The sequence below is a fragment of the Pinus tabuliformis genome, chromosome 9, assembly GCF_031772625.1.
Source record: "Pinus tabuliformis cultivar Carrire ecotype Pingquan chromosome 9, CPIR1, whole genome shotgun sequence".
NCBI lineage: Eukaryota > Viridiplantae > Streptophyta > Pinopsida > Pinales > Pinaceae > Pinus > Pinus tabuliformis.
This window is the reverse complement of record NC_142307.1, coordinates 241,353,912-241,381,425: the sequence shown is the minus strand read 5'-3', so window position 1 is coordinate 241,381,425 and position 27,514 is coordinate 241,353,912. Positions and strand designations below refer to the sequence as shown.

Here is a 27,514-nt window from a genome sequence, read left to right as displayed (position 1 = left end):
TACCAATAGTATCTGGTAATTAGATCAGGGGGTTGGAACTCCCTTCCAGTAGTAGATGGAGAATGAATGAAGGTTGTAGCCTTAAGCAGGTGGGTGCCTACGTACTGGCATGAGTCTACACCAATACAAGAATGTAAGAAGTTTTTTGATATTAATAAGTTTAAAGACTGAGATGAAAACAATGGTGGTTTTCTCCCACATTGGGTTTCCACCCTAAATCCTGGTGCTCATGTGTGTTTCTTATGTGTGATACTTTATTCTATTCTTATTGCACCTGCTTACCTCTTATCAAATGCCTGATAAATCTCTTACATTATAGTTTAAGTTTAACAGATAAAGAATTGGTTGCTTTACAAGTTTAGTAAGCATACGCCAGTTTCTTTTACAACACGTGTAGATACGTGAGTTGGTTCAGTAAAGTCGCGTACATATTTCAGAAAAGAAAATTATTATTGTGAGTTTTTAAAATATTGATTCAGCCCCCCCTCTCCGCATTTTTCCCAACTAATGGAGACTTGTATGATGAAACATGGAGCCTTTATTGGACTTGTATGGGCATGAACTGGCTTCTGATAAAGCAAAATATAGCATTTTCCTTATATATCAAATAGGCTTTGTGTGAGGAGTCCTAGGCCTCTGTTTTGGAGTACTAAGTGATCTAACCTTTTCTTTGGAAAAATTTGTATATGCCATGTAGTTGGGAATTATAGGAGATCTCATAAGACTATCATCATATCTCATAGAAGATGTACCTACTAACCATTACAAGAGTCGTATCATGGTCTTTCTTGCTTCAAAAAATTGTCATCGCTATTTTTTTTTGTGCTCATCAATGGCATCTTGTTCGGTATGGAGGATTTTGAAAGGGGAGTAAATGGATTACATATTATGTGACCAATATTCATCAATTTTTTGGGATAAGGTCACTCGGGTCAATTTTTTATAGTTAAGTCAATTTTTGTAATAAGTTTTGTTAAAGAATGTAAAGAGTTTGCGAAACATGGAAGCGAAGCACGAAGCTAAGTAAGAGTGAAAGGGGTTATAGAACCTCATATGGGTAGGTGATAGGTCGGTTTTGAGACTCACCCATGGTTTGCGGGCCATGGTATTGTAATGAAAAGGCTATATAAATATGATTCATAGTGAGTCTAGGAGAAAAAAATGGGGATAGAGAATCATTTTGTAAGGGAAATGTGCTAACGTAGGAAACATTTGTTTCCTATACTTAGGCGAAAGGGGAAGGCTCCTGTAGCTGAGTGCACGAAGACCTTGGTAAGTCCGCAGCTGAGTGTGTGGGCCTCTGCAGTTGAGGGCACAGGGAAGAAAGAGTCTGTAACTGAATGCTAAATCTAATAAAGATTGTTTTAGATCTATTTTCCTCTACAATGTCCCAGGCTGAGGAGGAGATCAAAAGAGGTAACATCAAACCACTTTCAGTTCAACAACTAGCCTTACTAAACTAGAGAGGGATCTCTCTAAGGTTTTCATAGTCAATGACTAGGAGAGAAATTAATTTTAGGTTAGATGTAATAGTTTTGTTTGAGTCTTTGAAAATTTATGGTTTTTAGTTTGTTGGGCTAGGGATGAGAAAAAGAAATTAGGTTAAGGTCTCAAGGGTTTGCAGTAGCAAGCATAAAGAGGAGCAAGATATTAATGTCTTGGGATGGATTAAGATTTACTCAATGTATTGTAGGGTCTGAAAGCTTAAGAAATCATAATGAGCATGTATTATCATGAATTCATTAATCTAGAAGAAGAAATACACAAACATGATTTTCCACATAAGCAGAGCTTTGAATCTAAATAATTCTTCCTATATAAGTGTAAGGAAAATCACTAAGGAAAGAAAAACATGTTAAGAGAGATGAAATAATTCATAAGAAACTGATATAGAAGGAAAACAACACCACAAACTCACTGAACAAGTATTCTTGAAAAATAGCTGCAACTGCTCCTCAATTAATTGTATGAAAGCATAAGATACAAGTCCTTTCCTCTTAAGTCCAACCCTTCTCTCTGAATGAGAAATGATACATATAGACTCAATCAAATAGCTTCTCTGAATGAGAAATGATACATATAGACTCAATCAAACAACTTCTCCACCTTCAGGGGTCAAATCCCTAAGTGGTGGAACTATTTCCAAGAATATCTCAACCAACAGGTGAGAGTGAGAATGTAAAAAACAAACTCTCCTCTTAGATTTTGATTTGAGTTTCACTTCCTTTATGAAGACTAATTAACCATAAAAACAACCTATCATGCCTAATTTTTCATGGTTACATCATCTAGAATTCAAACTATTTAACTTACATCATGAGTTTAACTTTGACCAAGTTAAGCTTAAAACTTCAGAAATTACATAGTTGGAATGTTTAAATAAAAACTCAGAAAATTACAAAAGTGCAGTGCCAACTTTGAGGCCACTTTTAGGTGTCTTTATAAAGTCAAATTTAAAATCTTAAAGAAAGGTCAACTAGCCTTGCCTGTCTAGTTTCCACAACATCTTTAATTTTTGAAAATTACCCATGGGAAGACCTAAAATAGTTAATTCTCCCAAGGTGTCTCCAAATGCGTAGCGCCTATCAAATAGAGGGGTAGAATGTTGATTTTTGACCCCTTTTTCTCATTTTTCTCAAAATCTTAGCCCTGTCTAAGAAACATGATGAAATGGGTTTTGAGAGAAGGCCACCATATTTCCAAAAATGTAAGCCACTTGTCATTTGGATCAATGAGGAAAAAGCACAGCACCAAGGCACTGTGTTTTCATGACTAGTCCAATTTATGAGTTTCTCACCAAAAGTCACAAGAAACAAAAATGCTCAAGAAACTCCCAAAATTGGTCATGAAGTGAAAAATGAGGTTTTTTATTTTGTCGTGGATTCTTCTGCAAACATTTCCAATTTATCCCTATCATTTTTTTCCTTTAGGGTTTCCTTTAGCTTGTTTTTCATTTGCTTGAGCTTGATGTTGCAAATAATGTTTCTGGTCTGATAGTGGTGGGCCATGTGCCTCAATAGCTAGTTTTCCCTAGTGGCCTTGTCAAGAAGCTGATCTAGGTGGCCATTGACCTTATCTAGCCAATACTCTATGTCTTCACATATTTCCAAGGCAATTCTGTGTTCAATGTCCAAGTCTTCATCTAGTAGGTTTTATTCTTTTTATTTCTTCAATGCCCTTTTGAGACCCTTGGTCCTTGGTTTCTTCTGACCAACTTTATTTTCCTGTTCATCATGTTCATCACTAGTTTACCTTTTTCTCCTTGTTGCAACATCTTATATTGATCTTTCTCCATGATTAGCTACTTGGGCTTGAGTTAATTGTTTTCTTGATCAAGGAAGGAAATGATGAATCTGGCCCTAGCCAAATTGTCCATGATCTCTTTGATTTGGGAATCCTTCTCAGTGATAACATGTTGCAAGTTTGAAGGTTCATCTGCTGCCTCCAAGTCAACTAGTTCAAAATCATGGTCAATTAGCTCCTCATCCTGTACATGTGATCCATGTTGTGCTCATGTAGAAGGTTTGGCCCTTTTCTACACTTGAGAAGTAAACACAAGACTTTTTCCTCGCTAATATATTTTAGTCACCTCACGCCTAGGTGCCTTGGGAACTTCCTCAGATTTTCTTAATGAGCATACCTCAATATTGTTGTAGTGTTTTCTTCTCAAAGATGTATGAAAAGAACCCACTTAAGATTGTGGATGACAAACAATCTCAACAATATAAATGGTTGCTAGACATTGTAGATATGCAGAAACTAATAGAAACAAAACCTGCCAAAGTCTCGATATATGCCACAATCATAGTTAAACAACAAAAATAAAGAGTAATAACTCCAATCATCCAATCGAAACCAGATATGTAAAGAATAATTTTATTATAACACCTGTGAAGAGAACGGATAAATGTTACCAGTCCCCCTCTATGGGATGGGTTATTGGCTATCCTCAAATGTCTTCAGCTTGTGTAGAGTTTCTCTCCTCTATAATGTGAAAACCCAACAAAAATATCATGTGCGACAATGAAAATAATCAGAGTTACAACAGCGAGTGCAACAATGAGCAATAATAAAATATTATTGATCCCATTCTTGGAATAACCACTTGGAATATTTTATTATATTTGGGTAGGAGGGAAAAAGTATTTAAACTTTTATTTAGAAATAATAAATAAATAAATGATTTATTTATCATCTCAAGAAATTAGTTAAGGAATAATAAACAAATAAGGATTTATTTAATTATTCCTAAGGGATTTAGTCAAATTTGACAAAGAATAATAATTAATTAGTGATTAATTAATTATTCTTGGAGAAAAATAAGATAACTAATGATTTTTCTATTTATTTTTCATGATTGGGTCAAATATGAGAAGGAATAATAATAAAACAATGGTTAAATTAATTATTCCCAGAACAAAATCAGCTAAATAGTGATTTATTTAACTATTCTTCATGGGTTTAACTATAAATTACTTAAAAAGGTGGTTTATTAAGTAATTTCTCATAGTGAAAGAAATTTTACTATGGTAAAATTGGCTTTACATGGTGTACTTCAATCCATATAGTAAAATAGGCTAGATGATAAATTTTTTGGTGATAACAGATTGCCCCCCATCATACGAGTGTTAGGAGAAAAATGTGTGACCGAAGTACGTTGTAAAGACATAATCAATAGATAACATAGGGGAGTCATGGAGAGAGAGAGAGACCAATGAAGTTGAATTGAAAGAGGATAGGGATAGAGGGGGTGAGACTGATGCAAGTATCCTTTTATGTTCTGGTACTAGACCTCAATGAGGCGGGGGAGGCATACCCATACTCGTCGAGATAACTTAGTACAAAAATAATGGTTCGCTGAGAAATATAAACTAAGCAATGAAGTACATGTTGAATGGTACATGACATGCTGGCATAACAGGGCTAGAAAATAATACATTGTGTCCCATATACATAATCCACCTAGTAAAAACATGAGCCAGGACTGAATACAATAGTATCTTAGTACATGAGATACAAATCCCCTTCCCTTAAGAAATGGGTAGGAGGGAGGGTAGAACAACTGGAGAAGCCTTGTTAAACAGGGAAGGGCTCTAAAAAACTGAATGGATCATTTGAAGGAGACGTTCATGCTATGAACACTATGATTGATAGGAATCAAACACATCAACTTTGTGTAACAACATCTGAGGTTGTAGCATAGTAGATATGCATCCGGGCATGTGGGGGGCCACTTGAAGGGCCACCCTCTCATGAGGTCTGAAACATCTCTCACACACCTAGGAATCACTGGTACAATCTGCTGCATCACTATACCATCAAGTGTATGAATCACGAACATGAAATGACCAAGTGAGAGGGAAATAATGAGACCCTTTTCTTGATCTGAGGCGCCAAACAAGAATGGAAGATGGAACCAAGATACACCACCCTCTAGGCCGTTCTTCTGGAATAAATGAGCTGATGTCGATAGAATAGGGCCCACGATAGATGAGGTAATGAGGATCCTCAAATAAAGCATGAGGGAAAATAGTAATGTGAATAATGGACTAACACTAGGGATAATGGGGAAATGTGGGATTGAGGGAAAAACATACGACTTCCCTTATCATAGCATAAAGTGCATGGTTGACCTGGTAGCGCTTGACTCAACTCAGGAGGGGATGGGGATAGTGTGAATGGAGGCCAAAATGGGCAACATAGGATGAACAATATGCAAATATGGACGGAATATGGTGACATGATATAATGGGACAGGAATTCGAATCTAAGTGTTCAAGGGTGACTCATCATGGATGCTCTGAACAGGGTGACTCGATGATGCTGCCACATAGACTAGGCCTAGTGGGGACCATCAAAACATGAGTAAATTATGATTACTCATGAAGAAAGTTGACATATGGTACAACAAGTATTAAGAGGAGGTGGACCTCAAAGTAAAAGTGTAGCTTTATGATGAAATTCGATTTTGAGAGGCGACAAAGTGACCTTTCTTGGAAAAAATGGTTTCCGAGTGAAGTGTCAAATCATCAAAAATGGAGGAAGACCCATTATAGGACTGAGTAAGAGCTTTCAAATGGTGTTGAGAGTTTGTTGAAATGAACTACAGTCTAGTTGTAATGAGTGATAGAAAAATTGGGTATTTTTCGTTGAAAGGACTTATTCCCTCCAATTTGGATTCATTTGCTAAGTGAGATGTGGTGAATTTGGAGAGGAGGAAAAGGCCCTAAATCTCATGGAGATCGTAGCGGACAAACCGACTATCAGAATCAGGATTTGCGACTTTTCAGATAGGTGGCCTTACTCATCTCTTCAATTTCAGTGGTTTATTTCCTTATTTTTGGCACCTGGAAGCTCCTTGAGAGACCCTTTCCCTTGCTCACAATCGCATCACACTTTCTAGGTCCAAAAGTGCGATTTGGCTGACAGGAAATAGCTGGAAACCTATGAGCTTGCACTTTCTGGACTGAAAACTATGAATTATGGCTAGAGGAAGGGTTGGTATGCTGGCTTGGTGGGAGTTGTAGGCTGATTAGTGTAGACCATTATTTTCTTCTCTGAACTGACAAGACATGTGGTGTTTTGTAGGCATGGCAGAGCTGAAAATCAACTATCATGAATGAGACTTGGATACTCTTCGATCTGAGATCCAGGGTGATCAGGTTGTTCAAGGGGCATTGGCTCATTATGGGGTTCTCAAGTTGGTAGAGAACCCATTGATGAGGGTAGGTGAACCCTTACTATCGATAATTGTAAGCTATTGGGATCCAGACTAGGGGGTGTTTGTTAAGCAGGGGCATAAGATCGAGATCACATTACACGATATTTACTTCTTGACCAGACTGCCTCCCCTATGAGTGGTGGGGGATATTCATCTGGTGTTACCTCATGGGAGGAACATTATTGAGTTCGTGGAGTGCCATTATCGATGGGGTGTTCGTGTCGAGGGCACAACTATCCTGCTTGTTGATCTAGAGAGGGTAGAGACACAAACTATTGCCACATCTGTGCTACGAGTCTTGGGCAGTCAAGCGTTCCACCACATCATTGGTGGGAAGATTATGTTAGTTGAGAGTGTTTTGGCCGAGACCTACTATGGCTAGGCCCACATGATGCTGTTGTCATTGAATCTATAGTTGAGTCTTTAAAAGAGGCAAGTGAATCGTGACCATGATTTTGGTATAGTGTTATGTGTGTTCTTCTTTGAGAAGATCCCCACTATCCTCCTCATCTACAAATCTGAGATAGGGGCCCACAAGAGCCTAGGATGTGCCCCTAAGGGAAACTAATATGGAGAGGAGGTGGGGAAGTCGGACAGCTGTTTCGACCCGAGTTTTTCACACATTGCAATCAGATGCCCGTTTACATTGAGGATTACCCTTATAGCAGGATGAACTATTAGGGGAATCATGACTTGTCACTCCCGCCTGGGCGAGCATGGGGACCAGATGGTAAGTATTAAGTTGCTATGCTTTATGGAGCAATTCATATTTATAGCACATGTATATGGTACTAAGTGTGAAATATTTTGTATGTAGACATAACACCCATAAAGATGGCAGGATATGTAGGCTGAGAGACAGTGCCTAGGCCTGCAGATCGGAGGACATCATCATCACATCAGGGTCTAGAGGATACTTCACTGCTTGCTAATTTTCATCGTAGGTTTGATGTACTCTTGACCAGGGTTTCAGAGTGTAGATGGCATGACTTAGATGATTGACACACAGATGAGTGCACTAGTCTTCCCTTAAAGTGGCGAGGTATCGTGCAGCACGTGGTGATGGCTGGTTAGGAAATATGTGATCTATGTGTAGGTGGAGCAGAGTCTTTGGTGTAAGATCCGCGAGATAGTCACTAGATATACGGATATGTGGTTCCCTTTGATTGTGATTTTTGCAACATGCTATGGGCATGTCTGATGTATTTAGAGCTATGGCTCCAAACAATTTTATGATACACAATATGATTATGCATTTTATATGAATTAATGGTTTTCCATTTATGTTGTTTATGGTTATCCTATGTAGTATACATGTGATAAATGCCAGTCTAGAAAGTTGTTTGCAATGGTATCTACATGGTGATTTTGGGCTCTAGGCACATGACTGAAAGAAATGGTTTCAAATTCATGTACCAATATCTTCACTCATAGATATTTTCTAAATAGGACTTGGTTATTCACATGATACACACCATCCAATTGCATGACAAGTAGCAAGGAATCCAAACGAACATGAAGATGAATGATGTGATGAGAAAGGGAATCAACTAAAAAACCTATCATTGCATCATATTCGACCTGATTATTGGTGGAAAATTCAATGCACATGTCGTTTGAAAGGACTAACGTATGCAAGGGGATAAAATGGCCCAGGATGCCGAGGCTATATTCTGGGGAAAAGTGATTTGTACTGTCAGCATGACCAAGATATAGTGTGGATGATGGATCCATTTGAAAGGTGAAAAAGACAACGGATGAGATGATGTAATCTACTTGACTTCAAGGCAAAATTAAAGACACACAAATCAAAGGGATGTGGTATGAACTATATTTCTTGAGGTAGAGTGCATTGGGAGAATTAGGAAGGAAATGGCCTTCAAAATCCTCTAAAGAGATGCCCCATTACTTAAGGGTAGGGGTAATCAAGGGTAGACATAGATTCCATGGTGTCCTCATCAGGCTAGGAGATGGGCAGATAGGAGGAAGACTGACTACATGATGCAGCGACATTATCTGGTGCATCAATCTAAGAAAGAAGGTTCACATACACATCGTCTGGAATGGCAGACGATGGGATGGTAGATGGAGGATCTACTGATGTTGAGACCTAGGATTTTGTCAAAGGAGGTTCGATATAAATGTGTGCAGAAACCTCAGAAGTGTTTTCCTGTGAGGAACTCAAGGATGACTACAGGTAAAGAATGGGGCCTGTTGTGTTCATCATCTCAACATCAGGGGGAGGGATCACAATAGTGGGGCTAGAGTCTCCCTGTTCTGGTTAACTTGTGGTACTAGAATCCATAGGTAGAGGAGTAGAGGCTCCACTACTAGTGGCCTCGTATTCACGAATCTCCCCAAGGAAATCACAAAATTCATCGAGACGAGGGAAACAATAGGAATAGTGACCATGAAGATCACACAAGGCACAAGGGTGGTTTGTGCGAATAATTTTGGGTTTCTTAGGCGAGACCAGTAAGTTAACATGGAATTCTAGGATATTCGACTCAGAGAATGCTTCATGAACCAAAGGTTTAAGTTAAGGAAGCTGAGGACAATTATTGGTGGCATGCCCAAGAACCTGACACAAAGTGCATGGGGGTGTCAACTTTGGGGCCTTAGGGTCTGCAGGAGGTTGGGAAGCCTTGTCCTTCGATTCTTTCCTTTTAGCTTTGCCCCCCTGTCTAGGTTCTTTCGCAACAGGAGTTAGTTCCTGTTGAGGTTGTAAAGGAATTGAAGTAGTGGTAAGGGTCATGGGGACTGGTTGAACAGGGGTCAAAGAGTGATATGGTCTTGGCCGACTAGGCCAAATTTTTATAGGGGGGTCAAAGTACCATACTGGGATCCCTACAGTCATGTTAGGAAGGACCAGCAAAGCCATGATAGGTACATAAAAATTTCCCAGAAGGGGGAATAAGAAAGGTATTTGGGTGGAAGGATAATGTCCTAGCGGAATAACTTGTGGATGGTTGAGACTTGGAGGAACAGTTCCTGGTGGGAACATAGGAGAGGCAACCACAAATGGAGGAGGTCCTGGGGGAGTCAGTCCAGAGGGTTCAACTGGAAGAGAAACAACAGGGTGTTGAGGAGCTGGTTGTTGATCAGATGTACCAAACTACTTAAGGGTAGCTTGTGATGCTTGTAACATGAAAACACTCATGGAAGTAGGCTGTGAAATGGGAGAGGGAGGACCAAGGAAAGCACGCAACAATGAGGAATCCTTATAGACTCTGGGTGAGACACTGGTGAAAGGTGTTGAAGACTGGTTGTTGAACATTGACGAGATAATGGACTTAGGGGAGGTCACGGATGTCAGCTCGTAGTAAGTCAACATATTGATGGTAACAATCTTCCCTTCATGGGGGAAGCACATCTTATGGAAAATTGCGGATGGGATAGCTGAAATTGAATATGTGTAACTACGACCTAAGAGAATATTTTAATCCAAAGGGGCATCGATGACTTCAATATCGACATGGATAGTCTTGTCCGTGAGGGTCACTGGATAGTTGTGGTACATGCCAAGGGGCTAGAAGGGGTGTCCATCCCAAGCATGCAAACGGATGGTGGGGGTGGGACAACTCGGGTGACTTAAGCTGTTTCCAAATAGCAGCAGACATCAAATAGGTGGATGCGCCTTCGTCAATAATGCATTTGGAGATGATGGAATTACGGACTCTAACTAGTATCTGGAAAGCAATAGATGAAGGCAATGGGGGATGTTTTGATGTATCAACGGGGAAGAAAATCAAACGATCATCGAAATCCACTGCACCCAAGGCAGTTAGTAGAGCTTTCTTTTGGGATGGGCACGACTGGAGGACTTCTAGCGTCGACATGGTGGCAGGTGATTGCGCCAAGTCGTCTACTATACTGTATGTATGGGCAGCTCTGTTAGAAGCTGCATTATGGTGTAATGGTCCTTTTGGGATCTTGGGAATGGCCTCAACCTTAGGTTGAGGGATCTGTAAAGGACCATTTGGTGTCGTAAGAAGCTCAACAAATACTTTGGTTTTGGACTCGGTAGCTAACAAAGTCAAGGACTTGTCATATTGACGCAACTGAGTTTGTAGCTTGATGTGGGAGGTGTTAACCTCATCAGAGTTCATCATAAGGATTTGGTAGTCACCTGGACCAGAAGGTTGGGGGAGATGGGTTGATTGACCAGGCTGAGGTTGTGCAACAATAAATCCTTGCTGAGGGAAAGGATTTGTGAGAACTACCAGTTGGGTTGGCATAGGCTTCTTAGGTAATTGTTGACCTCTAGAAGTTGCTTGAGCTTCCCACATTTGGTGCATCTCGGGTAAAATGGGACACTCATGTTTATAGTGGCCATATACACCAAAACATGCACAAGGCTTGTTCGTACGAATAATCTTGTTCCTTGTTGCTGGTTGTTATTGTTAGGCTGGTTCGCCTGGGGTTCACTAGGCTGGTTACCTTGATTACCCTGGTTACCCTTGTTACCCTTCCCCTTATTATTTTTCTTCGAAGTTTGGAATTTTTAGCACTCTACTGTGCAAACACTTGACCCTGATGGAGCAGCGGTTGTTGGGGCTGAGGATGCATGGGAGGTTGCAATGCTAATGCTTGAGGGGTTGGAGCACTAGGCTGTGCATAAGGAGGAGCAACAGTTTGGTTTATGGGTAGGGGCCCTAGAAACATGCTACTAGTAGGAGGGGCATAAGCATTAAAGGAACTGGTGCGCCCCTATGGGTAGCCATAACTCTGCTGAGTGTATGGCGAAGAGTGTGAAATGTATCCAATGATATTGTCGGCAGCATGAGATGCTCTTGGTGCATTGGCACTTCCAGGATGAGGGAGGTCTAGAATGACGGTATAGACATAACCGGATTGTGCATAAATGGGGTCATATCTCAAGGTGGTTTGGAGATTGCTCTTCCTTGATCTAAGGAAAATGGGACATGACATCTTTCCTAATGGGGGATAAAAGGCTCCTAAGAAACCAATCTAGAGAGACACGGTATTCGATAGGTGGGGCATGACATGTGCTCCTTCTTCGATGCCACTCTTGAACATGTTCAGAAAGGCGAGTGGTGGATGGCTGAAGGAATGTGGTCATTAGTTTCGTATCAGTGTCATACCAAAGAGGTAACTGGAAATATGAAAGGAATGCTTTAGCAAGCATCACAAAAATGGAATGAGATGCAGAGGGCTGGTCTACATACCATTTTGGAGTGTCTCCAGTGAGCATGCGTTGGAAGAGACGAAGATGAATGGAATCATCGGTTATGGATTTGGATGAACAACACATGTGGAATGATAAGACATGGTTGGTAGGATCCTCTCCAGCATTACCCTCAAACTTTGCGATGTCGGAGGGAAACTTAGTCGACATAGAGGGCCAACTAGTGTGATGGTGTATGGGGTTGTTTATCAACTGGTTAAAATCAAGTAGACATAACCCGTCCATAAACGGGAGCATGGGGGTTTCCAGAATGGTTCTTGACATTATTATACTTGACGTGACTATCAGGATAGAACTGGAGCAAACACTAGGTTGGGTTCCTGCATAATCTGTGGGTCTAGACATGGTGATGATATATGGTGAAGGAGGCTCGAAATCATCTAAGGAATCAGAAGAACCAGGAAAAGAGTCAGTATGGGGACTCAGAGGGCTATGAACTCGAACCTAATGGGGAGGGCTAATATGCCCAAGCGGAAACTAGGGGTGAAGGCCTAGTAGTGCCCATGACAAACGCCTTCGTAGCGTAATGATGATAGGACACACATGACACATAAATGGTGAAGGGAGATTCATCAATAGATCTTTGTCTCGATGCAGGGAGATAAATTTATTATGTTAAGTCTTGGCTTGGCGGTGTAAACCAACCACCCTTCACTTAAGGTGTGCTTGTGTGTGCAAGTGTATTAATTGATTAAGCCCAGATCATGTTTATAAAATAGAAAAAAACTTGTTGAAAATAAACCGAAATTAATAATAGAAAATGAACAAAAAAACAATTATCTAAACCCCACCCAAACTTGGTTTGAAAACATTGTACTTCTTGGTGGCTAGATCGATGGAAAATACACTAAAAAGGTCAAGAGATCTAAATGTCAGTGTGACTAGGTTCAAGTGACACTAAGCTGCTAGAAAGTAGTGTAGCAACAACAAAAAAATAGAGGGGAAGATCGCTACAAAAAGATAGTGATATGGGTGAAAATCCTAGGGCAACTAATGGGATGTTAAGGCAAATGACCAAACAAGTGGAAATGTGAAACAATGGATGGTAACAACCTATCTTAGAAGATGTGAAATAAAAAGGTACATATCTAGAAAATGTGGCTGAAAGCGTTGCAGAAACTCAGGTTACTCACATAGCTAAACTCCTCCTAGAAAGGTGGAAGTGTACTAGAAGCCCTAAGGGAGGCTTAATTCGACTTTGACAATTAAATCATAGTGGATCAAGGCCTAAGTGGGATGGGACAAAGGTTAGACAATCCAACAGAAAACTCTCTACAAAACCCAGAAACAGATCTGAGAAAAACCCTAAAACCTAAAAATTGCAGATAATGACCTGCTTCTCTACAGGGATCACACTTTTTGGGCTAAAAACTCTGATATCTGTTTTGTGGATCCCAATCAGTAAATCTCAAAAAAAAGTGTCTCCTTTATCGCAGTTGGTTCATGTGACCTGCTAAAATGACTAGAAATCTTGCTGAAGTCAGAAATTTATTAGATTTAGGGTTAAAAAACTAGGAAACATTAATAGAATTGAAAAAACAAAAAACCCTAACCTAAAACCAAAGGTCGCCCAGGTTTTTGGATCTGAAGTATAAAAATGCAGTGGAGTCGCCAATTTTGTTGTAGTGTTTTCTTCTCAAAGATGTACAAAAAGAACCCACTTAAGATTGTGGATGATAGACAATATCAACAATATAAATGGTTGCTAAACATTGTAGATCTGCAGCAACTGATAGAAACAAAACCTACCAAAGTCTGGATCTATGCCACAATCATAGTTAAACAGCAAAAAGAAAGAGTAATAACTTCAATCATTCAATGGAAACCAGATATGTAAAGAATAATTTTATTATAACACCTATGAAGAGAATAGATAAATGTTACCAGTCCCCCTCTATGGGATGCATTCTTGGCTATCCTCAAATGTCATCAGCTTGTGTAGAGTCTCTCTCCTCTATAATGCGAAAACCCAACAAAAATATGGTGTGTGACAATGAAAATAATTAGTGTTACAACAGTGAGTGCAACAATGAAAATAATCAAAAGTGAATAATGAATGGAAAACCCTTCTATTTATAACAAAAAATTGAATTATCCTCGAATAATGAGAAATAATAAAATATTATTGATCTCATTCTTGGAATAACCACTTGGAATATTTTATTATATTTGGTTAAGAGGGAAAAAATATTTAAACTTTTATTTAGAAATAATAAATAAATAAATGATTTATTTATCATCTCAAGAAATTAGTTAAGGAATAATAAGAAAATAATGATTTATTTATTGATTTAGTCAAATTTGACAAAGAATAATAATTAATTATTGATTGATTAGTTATTCTTGGAGAAAAACTAAGATAATTAATGATTTATCTCTTTATTTTTCATGATTGGGTCAAATATGACAAGGAATAATAATAAAAAAATGGTTAAATTAATTGTTCCTAGAAGAAAATCAGATAAATAGTGATTTATTTAATTATTCTTCATGGGTTTAACTATAAATTACTTAACAAATGTGGTTTATAGGTAATTTCTCATAGTGAAATCAATTTTACTATGGTAAAATTTGCTTCACATGGTGTACTTCGATCCATCTAGTAAATTAGGCTAGATGAGCGTATTTTTGGTGATAACACATATGATGTGCTGATGTGTCTTGATGATGAACTGATCAATTAGTTTCATGCCACTGCAAAGTTGTTTCTATGAAGGTGTCCCATGTCATGTTCTTTTTTTTCCAATTGATGGAGGGCTACAACTTTTATCAAACTGTGATGGAAATGGCTAGGGTAGTATTCTTTTCTTTTTTATTTGTACCTTTTTAGACATTTTGATAAGACTTCTGCACAAGTAGTTACAGAAGTTGATAGGTTTCACAGCTGTGAAATGCATTAGCAGCTTGATGTGGTATCGATATAGTCTAGAAAATCTCCCCTCATAGGTGAAAAACTTCATTATAACCTTCATCAGTGGTGCATACTATTCCAACAAGTATCTGAATGGAATGATGTGTGAATTAGACTCTCCGTAGGGTGATTTTAAGAAAGGTTTGTATTGCTCAAGGTCTAGGCTCATGCATTTGAACCAATACTCTCTATGATTAGGTATCCCCGTGGCAAGAGAGATAAAAGCTACTGAGAATGTAAATTCAATCCCTGCTATAGTGGCTTCTTATTCCTTTAGGTTGGTGGCAATCTAATCAGTGAGGTGCTCATGAAAACCAACTTCACCCACTGTTTGAAAAAACCTTAGGAAGTTGACATCTTCAAAGCACTCCCTCATGAATGGTGAAGAGTTACTTTCATTGCATTTTGTGGGCTCATACCTCAAGATCCTCCCTCCTTTATGATGTTTTCTCTTTTTTGATAGCGAAGAATCTCCCTCCGTTTTGAAAACCCTAGATGACTAGAAAGTGGAAACAACAATGAGGAATGAGTGAAATGGTGGAATGAGAGAGTTAGGGAAGGTAAATGGTGATAGGAAAATTTTGGGAGACGGGCAGGGTTTTTAGAAGTGTTTTGAAAGTTGAAAGGAGTGAAATGAGTGAGGGAAATGAGTAAGAGAATTTAAAAAAAGTCTTGCTAGGAAAATTGCTCAAACTGATAGGTCGGAGCTAGGGTTTATGGAAAGGTGAGGTAAACTAAAAGTAAATGATTTTCTTGGTGGATGATATGGTGATTTATATACAAATAGAGGTGTGAGATGGAAATTTTTAAAGTTTGAAATGATCTAGCTGACAAAACCATTTGCATTTTCTTTGAAGCATGAAATTCATATAGACCCTAGATGATTTAAACTCACCATTTTCATTTGCTTTGCCAAAAGAAAATATGGAGTAAGATGATGGAACTTACTTGTTGAATAGCTTAGAAGAAAAAAAATCGAAATGCAAGCTTATATTTGGAGTTTGGGTGATTTTTGGAAAGTCTCAGGCCACTCTGTCCTATGCGCAACGCAGTTGATAGATGTGCAGCGCCAAATCATAGCGTAGTTCACCAATGTGCAGCACCACTCCCAAAAATGCAACGTTGTCCATAGATGCACAATGCCAACAGATTTTTGCCAAATTTAGCTAGAAAATCTGTGTTGTTTCACTAAAGGAGGAGAGAGCTCAATAAACAAAGGAGGTAAGGATGCAAATGAAATATTTTTGGGACTTTTTGGCTTTTATAGGCATATTATGATCCTCATTTGAGTGAAAATAGCCCCCACGTACCTTTTTCAAAACACAACTTTCACTCTTTTTTAGCTTGACCACCTTGGAGATTTGAAATCTAAACTTCTTTTACCTTTTCGAGCAGTGAAAATTCTTGCTTTTGTAACCTTTAGACTGTAGCCATGAAGCACTTATGAAATCACATAAAAATTTATTGAAAAGAGTTGCTTATCACAACTCATCCTATGTTGGATTTTATGCACGAAATGAAAATGGACCTTGAAACCCTAATGATCTAATGAAGACATTAGACTGAGTGAAGCCCTGATGGTGATGACTGGCATGTTGATGACTTTATTTTTATGATGATACACACATATGAGTGATGTAAGCGACTGACATGTGAGATTTTTTAGAGATTAGAGATAAGCCTAGACAAACTAACCAGTAACCAAATTTTATTCTGAAAACCTAGTGACATGATAAAATTTGACCTTAAGACCCCTAACAAACTTGGTAAAAGAATATTTGATCACTGGTGATAGGAAAACATTGACTGGCACTAACATTGGCTCCAGCTGGGGATGGCAGCTCCTTAGAGGTGTCAAGAACACCGTAGACTAGGTAGTCTTATTCATTGTGAAATGGAATCAAAATGCAAAAAACTAAACTGAAACTGAAAATTGATTGAATATTTGACATGACTTGACTCTAAAATAAAAATAAAACCAACATCTTGATCAAAGAATCCTTATGGACTTCTCCTCGGGCTTCAAACTCGTATGATAGCCAATTCACACTTGGACATGAAAAGTAAACTGGTGTATGCAATGGTAGTGAAAATTTTTAAGAAACATTTCAAGTATGGTAGTGCTTGAGAAGCCTACCATTGATCACTCCTCCTACAAAATCTTCTCCATTAAATTCCTCTAATAGAAAAGCATTTTTTCCTCTGAATGTTGAGATTATGTATGGTCCTTTCCATAATTTTTAAACTTTCCATGTTTTCCTTTTTCTTCATTTCTCGCATCCCAATGAAGAACCACATCTTCCAGGTTGAAATTGTCCTCTTTTGTCTTGCAATCATAGATCTTTTTATTCTTTCCTGAAGTTTAGAAGTATTTTGAAAAACTTACTCCCTAGTTTGTTGCAAATGGATCATCTGATTTATCCTTCATTGCATATCATTTGTTTCACTGTCCATTTCTTACAGAATTTTCATGACCAGGATAGCAAGGGATGAAGGAAAAATAGTATCAACCTCGTACACCAAATGAAAAAGAGACATACCTATGGATTTCTTAGTACTGACTCTGTCCACCCATAAAGAATTAATGAGATTTTTGTGCCAGTTCTTCTTATTGACTTCTAAAAATTTCTTGATGATGTTGATCAAAGATTTGTTGGAAGATTCAATTAGACCATTCCCTTATGGGTGACAAGCAGTGGAATGACCCAATACAATATGATACTTTGCACAAAACTCTACCATCTTCTTTGACTTGAAAGAAAAAAAATTATTAGTGTTTATCCTATGTGGGTAGCCAAATCTAGACAAGATATTAGATTCAATAAACTGAATGATAAGAGAATCAGTAGCTTGCCTAGTAGGGATTTCCTCAATCCATTTTGTAAAATAATTTGTGGATGTTAGGATCCATTTATGTTGTTTTGGTGATGAAGGATGGATTTCTCCAATAAAATAAAGAACCCATTGCTAGAATGGAGCCCTCACTAAAATGGGTTGCAAGGGTAATTTCAAAAGTTTTCTTTTTCCCTGAAAAATCTGACATTCATGATAGCTCATCACTGTTTTATATACATCAGAAAAAAGAGCGGGCTAGTAAAAACTAGCTCTTAAAATTTTGTTTGTCATGGTTTTCCATAAAAGGTGACTGCCATAATCTCCTTTATGGAAATCTCTTACATCCTTTGCTTCATTTTCAACCAAACAGTGCAACAACACACCACTTGGGTCCTTCCAAAACAAAACACCATCAAGAATACAATATTTGGAAGCTTTCAACTTTAAGGATCTAATTTTACCTTTGGTTACTTTCGATGGAGGCTTTACATGCTGTAATACATAAACAATGTCAGAGTACCATGGAGATGAAGTGAACACATCGGACACCTGTAACTATGAGTCTTCTTCTTCTTCTTCAAAAAGGGTAGCAATCAAATTGATATCTAATGCATGCAAATTAGATTCAGCCATGAGATTAGCCAAAACTTGTCCCTTGATGAGTTTTGTGGGCTTTATCTCCAAATAATATTCGAGCATGGCTACGATCCATTTTCCCCGCCTACCTTTTTGGATCTATATGCATAAGAAGATCTTTTACAAATATTGTTGGAACATAAACAATGGTGTGAGAATGCATAATGTAAACTCGGAAATCTTTGAGAGCTTTCACCAAAGCCAAAGCCTGCTTCTCAATTATATTGTATTTTAGTGCTGCATCCCTTATTGTTTAACTGAAAAATGCTATAGGCTATTCCTTTTTCTGATATTTCTTTTGCATTTGGACAGCTACTAAGGTATGCTCATAGGCAAATAAAAATATGATGAAATCTAAAGTATAATATGGACTAATCAAAGTAGGAGTTGTTGGTAGTGGGATCCCCCAAGGAAAGATTTGGGGCTAAAAGCTCATGCTTAAGTCAATTTTTGTAATATAAGTCTAAAAGACTCCGCATTTTGTGGTCACGGAGCACGAAGGTGTATGTGTCAAAAAGGGTAGTCCACCCTTAGTTTTGTAAAGTGAATTTGGATGTAAGAGATCTACCCATGGTCCATGAACCATCGGATTGTATAAAAAGAGTTAAGCTCTAAGTATTTTAGGGAGGAATATAATGGCATATCATGCAATAGAGTGATAGCTTCGAAGAAGAAGTCTAAGTCTTGGGTCGTATCATAGATGGAGGCTTTGTAGTTGAGTGTGCAGAGGCCTAGGGTAGAAGTCCGCAGCTGAGTGCCTAGACACTTGTAGCTGTCTGCATAGGGTAGACAGAGTTTGTAATACTTGGAAGATATTAATAAAAGGAGTTATTCTGCAATTTTTGTGTCTTTGTTCTATTGATGTGTTTGGATATTTTATGTATGAATTTCCTTTATTATGCTTATATTATGCGTGAATGAATGCGATTACATTGAATAATTGAAAGCAATTACGAATATCTACTTACGCAGTGTTAACTTTAAGTATTTGACAAGATAAGAAAATCACTTAGAATAATTGAAGAATCTACACGACATGCTACCACAACAGCGCGAAAGTACCTGAGCCACAGGTGAGGGCTGCGTAAAGGTTGATCATATACTTTCATGAAGGTATTGAAGGTCGGAATAGAGGGTTTATCTTGCAAGCCCTAGAGTGAAGCCACCTGCATGAAGGCAGGGATAGAAGAAATCAAACGACATCACAACCATCTTAGGGTGCGGAAACTTGGTTCCAACATCCTCCCATATTGCTTCGGGAGAGACTTCGGTCTGCGGTCCACGGGCTGATGCCGAAAGGGCCAGTAGTGTAGGGATTTAATTGGCTAATTAACATTGAACCTGGGTCAAGGCCGCTCAAGCCAACAAATTGTTCCATTGCTAGGACCAAAATCTGCATAAGAGATGTGTGATGTCGTATCACTGGAACCTAACAAAGAAGGAGATTGGAGACTGGTTAAATAGAAAGATCCACAAATTCGTGGCACAGGAGAACAAAAACTTGTGTCTGACAAAGGAATAGTGGTTGGACAGATACCTATATACAGAGATCCATGATATCTTTTTTTGCTCCTTCCCGATTGAGCTATACGGGTGGATCGCGAAGCTAGTAGATAGCCAAGGAAAGTGGAAACTTGATGGTCCTATTGTGTGGACCTCGGAGCTAGTGCAAAGGTTGGAAGCATCGAAGGATAAGATTTCTCACACTGTCAATCATTGGCTCGATTACATCATAGGAGGATCCGTGATTGAATTCGTTGTCGACACCATAGTCAGCTACATCGAGGCAGAGTGGCCCTTTTTCAAAGGATCGCGAGGTCTTTGAATATTTGGATTAAAATGCTATTGTGCGAAAAACAGATTATGTAGCTACCTTGATGTTCAACTACGTGAAGCGGAAAAAATTATAGGAATGAAGGAAGAAAGGGTCCAGAGTATAGTCACTTGATTTCACCTCTACGAGGTGATGAAGAAGGGATAGTGAAGGTTTCTCTGTGAAGTGTTATTCAGTTAATAAGATAAGGATTCCCATGAATACCACCTCCACCCACACCACCTCTGACTTCACCACCCTCACCTCTAACTTCACCCGTATGACCTCCACCTCCACCGCAATTCAGTATGGAAAATACAATGAAATTTCTTTTGTTCAAAGGTTTGGGAAACGAGGATCCGGACCAATTCTGGTTCATTGTGAGGGCTATATGGGAAGCTCAAGGTGTTACAAATGATCATATAAAGAAGGCAACCCTGGTTAGTGCTCTACGAGATCATGCACTAACCTGGTATATTAAGTACTCTAATGATAACCCGAATGTTGGAGTGGCAGACATCCAGGCAGCACTGAATAGAGAATTTAGTAGGCCTAAATCTAAGGCGCAGTCAATTGTGGGATTCAAGGAAATCGCAATGCAACCAGGCGAGATGCCTTGGGAATTAGATCAGAGGCTGAAATGTACAATCTGTGAAGCCAACATGAATTTGACAGATGGACAACATCGCGAGTGGTTTGTGGCTTCTGTACTACCACACTTAAGGAGTGCACCGTCGCAGCAAAAGATAACCACTCTAGCGGAGCCCTTGGAGATTGCCATGAGACTACATGAAACTCCGATGCAAGATCCAAATCTAGGAATTTAGTAGATCCTTGTGCAACTAAAGAATCTATGGCTTGAGATGCAAGTCTAAAGCAGGATAGGACGGCTCGACCAGAGGTGCGCGAGGAGGTATGGTGCTTGAAATGCAAGAGTCAGGTTCATGACAAAGACCATTGCCCAGTCTTTGTGAACTACATTGCAGGAGGAGAACTGATGCCATTAAGGTTGGAAGCTTAGGAAGGACCAAGCATGGGGCATGCATTATGGTGCGCTATATGTCAGGTAGCAAGAAAACATGCCACAGATAATTGGCATTTGTTGCAGAATTTTGTACAGACACCATAACAAATGTTCTGCAACTTTTGTAGGTCGGTAGGGCATGATGAGTGTAAGTGCAAAAGCTATCAACTAATGATGGGTAGAACTCTCACCTATAAGGTTCACATAGAAATGCAACCCCTTGACTAGAGCGTGGGGATGGCGCAGACGAGGCCGAGGCAGGGAAGGACCCGACAGAGGTCGGGGGCAATTGATTTGCTACAATTACAGTGGACCAGGACACTATGCTCGCGATTGCACTAACCCATCCCATCCTTTGTGCAAGTATTGCACTTTTTTTTATCATGAAATAGAAGACTGGCATACACTGATAGCAAGGATACGTGACAAAGGGGCGCTACCACCCCTGCCGATTTAGAATTTGCAGATGATGAGGTCTAAGCTACGCAAGGAAGATCCAAATGTAAATATAATGCTCAGGAGTAGAATAGCGATAGGATATGACAAGGGGAAATAGCTATAATATAGTACATGCATTCACAAATCTCTAGCGAAGGAGGCTAAATTTGATTTGGAGCACGCACGTGAAAACTTCATGGAAGCTAAGAAGAGCTTCACTGAGGCCTCCACCTCAGGAAGTAAGGATAAGCCTTAGCAGGAGTGGACCACTATATGCTCAAAACTTTCCTGGAGACCTATATGAAGTTATTGTGCAATAGTAAGGCTGTGAAAGGGTTACAAGAGCTCATCAATAGATGCCAGGACTGTGCCAGGTGAGTCGTGCATAGTATGAAGGATTGACAAGCATAAAACAAGGACGGGACGGGAGATGAGACTGACCATGCAGATAGGAGAGTATGAAATGGATCAGGTTATTTTGGACCTAGGGTCAAATGCGAACGTTGGACCGAAGAAGACTTGGGAATGAATGTGGAGATCTGTGCTGCATTGGTCTTCAATTCAACTAAGGATGGCGAATCAACAAAATATCATCCCCATGGGGCGGCTGCAGGGGGTGACCATGGATATTGAGGGAGCGAGCATGCTAGCTGATGTTGAAGTAATATAGATAGTGGATGAAAACAATCCCTATCCTACACTCCTGGGAATTGATTGGCCTACTGATATGAAGAGGGTAATCAATATGAAGAAGAGAAAGATGATCTTTGAGAAGAAATCATTGCGCATAATAGTACCCCTCGATCTTGCTAAAGGATCGTGTTATACGGAACCAGTCCGTGATTACGAAAGTGATGACGATCTAGATGTCGAGCTATAAAAAGGGTCTCTTTCACCTCTAATTACCTCACATTAGTTTGTCAATCCAGGAATGTTTTGTTATTTCAAAGAGTGTCTCAGTCTGAGTCTATCATTTTCCAGAGTAATGCTAGTAGTACAGTGCTTAAAAGTACAAGAGTAAACGGATGCTTGTTTACAAAAAACTACTTGGAAAGACTAAACCACACATTCAGAAAACTAAGCAATTTATCAGTCAAGGGTTCAGTAGCAGTAACTCATCCCTTTGTAAACTGATGGAACTAAAAGAAATCAGAGAACATATCATGGATCTGGGAGCCAGACAGTACATGTCAATGCTCACTACAACCTTAGATCGTTCTTCACACCAAAATAACAAATGACAGGGAATGGAATGGCAAATAAGAAATGGAACAACAAATAAGGAATAGAACAACAAACCTGAAATGGAACGGCAAACAGGAAACTGTAACAACAATTAAGTCTAACAAGCAGGAACACCTAAATCTACAAGATCAAATGCACTAATCGTGACTTACAGGAACCAAATGGCAATCCTCCACTCTTAAGGACGAATTGAACTACACATGAAAATGGAACAACACTAATTAATGATGAACTATAGAACATCGCTTGAAAACCATAGATGCACATGCCACACCTTAATGGTAACCTGATCTTGGTAAACCAATTATCAATCTCAGTTATAAAGATTACAACTGTATTTCATAATGGAACAGTAATGTCTATAGATTCAAGAATCGTAAAGGACATAATCCCTAAGATGAGTTCAATAGTACGAATGAAATAAGTGTACAGCACAGATACTCTATAATTAAACAGAAACAGTACTCTGTAAAGACCGGTAGTATTATATCAACACTTAAAAGAACAGTGATATGTTGTAGAGTTAATACAATAGTTCTGTCTTTAGAAACCTCAGTAAATTAAACATAACAGAGCATGTGATGTAAACTAATGAAACACATCAGATTACCAAATAACACTGATAAGCAAACCACACATAAACCAAACGTAATAGTACAGGAGCAAGTGTCCTCCAGGGCCAGGCCCTTAGCCTCCAGGGGTACACCGCTTGAAGTTATTCTAGACTCAGAGATGAAATAGCAACCAAGTTTGTATTAATGCATAAGGCAGAATTACAGTAAATCAGTTCTCAACGAGACTCGATGATCAAAGTTTCAATATTAAGAGAAATTACATAAAACATAACAGATTCGACCGACCCTTCGAGCTAACAATGCTGCTCCTTTTATAGTGGTGAAGGTGGAGATGTCTAGGTGCAAAAATAGTTAAAACAGCGATCCCTCAGGATCAAAGGATCCTGAGGGATTCGCTGAACCGTTAGTCCTCAGTTATCTCTTTTCTTTCTTGCACCGAGCTGATATCTCCACTTCCTTTCCAGGGCTGATTCGCTTTGATTTGTTTTTCCTTGTTTGCATACGGTTCCCCGTCAAAGGGACAGCGGTTAACCCGTCCTTGTCCTTTCCTTTGGAACGACAATTTTTCGTTTTTCCTTCTTCCTGCATAAGAAAATGACAATTGTCAGTGTTTTCGTTTTGCACATTAATCTCACAGGTTTTATTACAATTCCTTATCATTTTCCTAGTTCATGATGCAAAAGGTTTGTAAGTTCTAATGAAAAGATGCTGAAATAATTACCAAAAACATACCTTCTTTAGTACTCCACACACCCCCCTTCTTACCCTTTTTCATGCCCTCATGAAAACATTGTAGTTGACATGTAAGGCAGTGAGAGAGTAGGTTGGATATGGAATCTCATGTGGAGGTCTACAACCATGATGCATGACTAGGTGTTCAAAGAAATGACCTGTTTGACCCTCAGGCATCTCATACAGGGCTTGGTACCCAGGTGCAGGGTGCCAAATAATTGGACTCCGGAACCTATATCCTAACCAGGATGGCCCTGCCCTCAAAATGACTTCGCCATAGAGGTGTAAGCGGTTGGTGGCTAACTTAAAATTTTCATACTTAAATGGTTCCCTGAGTTGGATATTCAGATTAGAGATCTAATATCGAAATTTAGCCGCATCAATGGCAAGGTCTTTGATAGTGAAAAAGTATTATATTCCCTACCAATTGGTTGTTGTATGAATGGGTCCTAATGCTTCAATTACACCTGGAGTCTTCATGAGGTTCCTATGTTCTCTCCACAACTGTACTAGATCCCTAGGCTCAGCTCTTACCCACAAATCTAATCCATTTTCTTGCCTTTGGAAAGCATTATAGGCTTTAAGCCATTTAATTTGATTAACCCCAAATGAAATAAATGCTTGTAATTGGATATCCCCAACAAAAGGGCCAGGGTTCAGCTCAGTCTCCTCGTCTAATACAAGGTTATGCAAATAAAACTCACACAGTAGTCTTTGAACTTTTACCCTGTAGTGCTTACAGTAGTTTATAAGATCATCGATGGTATTAATTTGTATGGGAGCACCTGCTTTAACAACCTTTATTTTCAATTGCAAATATCGTTCGATTAAAAACAAGGCAGAATTCTTAGCAGGGGCTCTACATGCTAGGACGTCATTGTACAAAGAACATAAGGTATCCATCTGCTTGATAACTATATCTAACCTATGAGTTACCTTCACGACTTTTTCTTCTTCCCTTCGCCACCCTTCAAAGGCCTGGCTTTCGGATAGATTGACGTTCCTAAGCTACTGCTGTAGCTCGTCATACCTTTCTCGAGGGACCGTTTGCTCTATGAGATTTTCTACTGCTTGCTGAGCTTGCGTCAAACCCTCGCGTATGGTTACCGTTCTCGGATCTCTTTCCCATGCGGCGGTGGAGACCGGGAGTTTTACCTAAATTTTCCTATTGCGTTGTCTTGCGTTCATGGCCTGTATCACTCCCGAGGGTGGTGCCTCTGTCTAAATTTCTTTATTGCAGGTCACTAAATCATCCATTTGTATCTTGACATGGGTAACAGTCAAATGCTATCCTTTTGAATTTGAACAGCAGTCTGCTTTTCGACAGGGTTTTGAATAGCAGGGTGGAATCTGGTCTTCCAATCCTTTGTCTTGAGGGGTTTTTCTACAGTGGTTGCATGTTTTCTTCCCGAAGTCCTTTTTACCCTTTTCCTTGCTTTCAAAATCCTGATCTGCTGTCGAAGCTGGACTATTACATTCAACAGTCTTTGCTATTCTTTCCGTAATTTCTTAATTTCCTCAATCTCCTTAGAAGGAACAGCAGACTGTTCACTGCGGCCTGGACTATGATCAATTCCCTGATTTTCTCTTTGGGGTGCTTCTTCGTTGTTCTGCTCTGGTTGCTCCGGGGCAAGAACCCTAGTTGGTCCTGTTATTTCTTGGGTGACTTCCTTTTCTGCCCCCCCTTCTTCCGGAGTTTCTTCTGGTGTCATCTGGCTAGGAATGGATTGTTCCTGTTCTGCATCTCCTGTCATATTTTCATCATGAACAGGCTGACTCTCCTCTTCTACCTCCTCTGCATGTGATTCTTCCGGTGCATTTCCCTCCTGAACAGAGTGTTCTTTTGGTTATTCTTTAGCATGGAGATTTGATGGGCTGGAAGATTGGCCATATTCACCCATATTGGCAAAACAATTGGCCAATTCATCTTCTCTCAATGGATCCTGCAATGGGCTACCTTCCTGCTGTTCTGTTTCCTCCTCCTGCTCAGGTTTCTCGGTTTCTTCCTCCATTTCTCCTTCCTCATTTTCCTGCATTACTTTCTCATTGTCTTCTCCTTCTAATCGTGGGGGTTGCTCATCCCCTGTATCTTCTATCTCTACCGGTTGGCTGGTATTTCCTTGGGGATTCTCCAGCCTCCCTCGTAGCTGTGCTAGTCAGACCGATTTCCTTCATTTTTCTGGACGCTCTGGTGTACTGGTGGCATGTTTACATCTTGGGGATGGTGTGGTCACTCCTCCATCTACCATGGCAATTAGCTCTTCCCAGCTGCTCTGCTGCTGGGTAAGGCTATGGCTGACTATTAATCGTATCAACCCATGATGACTAACAACTGATTCTACATGATGTGCCTTTTTTATGCTCAATGCAACGTCATGAAGTAATGAATTCAAAAATGCAAGTAAATTTACAGAGCATTTTTGCTTTAAGACAGCTAAGAGTTTAAGGTGTCTTGGTCTTACCACGTCTTTTCTGCCTTGACAGGTGTTGTAGCTTTGAATGGTCTTTGCCAATTCTTCCCATGGCTCTCCTAATGCTGCTGGCAGAACCCCCTTTCCTCTAATTGTCAGGCTCTGGCCTTCCTCCTGGAAGGTTTCTATAATCTTCTGCAATCTCTCCTTCTTTAGCATCCATACAGGCCCAGTGGCTGGCAGTCCCGAGACCTCTGTGATTATGTCATCGGTGACTGCTATGTGTCTCCCCCTCACAGTGGAGTGATCTTCTTGCAAGTTCTACAAGAATTTGATTGCTACAGTCTCGTTGGATTCCTGTAGGCGATTGAGATAAGTTAGCCACCCTGCTCTTGCCAGGATGTCCCGTGTAGCATCAGAGACTGTTAACACCTGCGGTTCTCTCCAAATTGATCTTCCTCCCATTTTTATGGTTTCGCTGTAAAATCTCAGAATTTTGACAATGGAACAGCAGCTGTTCACGCTGTTAAAACACAGAGAGGCTGACAGATGCAAGACTCGCTCAAAATCTAATGCCGTAGATTATACAATGGAAATGGCTTAGGAACAGCAAGTCATGCAAAAAATAAAAAAATAGTATACCGTTGAGCCGTGCTATTCCCAAGTACACAGTTTCCCGAATAGTGGTCTGACACGTCATCCAAGGAATGATGAGGTTAACCTCCCCCTCCGCAATGTGATAGGCCGTCCCAGCCGTCAAATAAAGGAGCGGCATGCCGTTCTATTCTGAAACAGAGTCATAAAGGAACAGCGTATGGCAATATGCCATGTTTACAAAAGTAGCAGATTACCGAAATCGAGGTGTCAAGTTGGATCGCTTAATATGTAAGAAACTGCTGTGATATGATGCGACGCTGGGAGGATAGGACATCTGCCATGGATATGGAGTCTCATGTGGTCATTG

General features: G+C 39.6%; 1 pseudogene; it reads right to left on the bottom strand.

The window, feature by feature from the left end:
• Positions 1–504: 504 nt before the first annotated feature.
• The window catches only part of LOC149148083 (protein IQ-DOMAIN 2-like), a 191,324-nt pseudogene continuing 164,314 nt past the window's right edge, over positions 505–27,514 (bottom strand).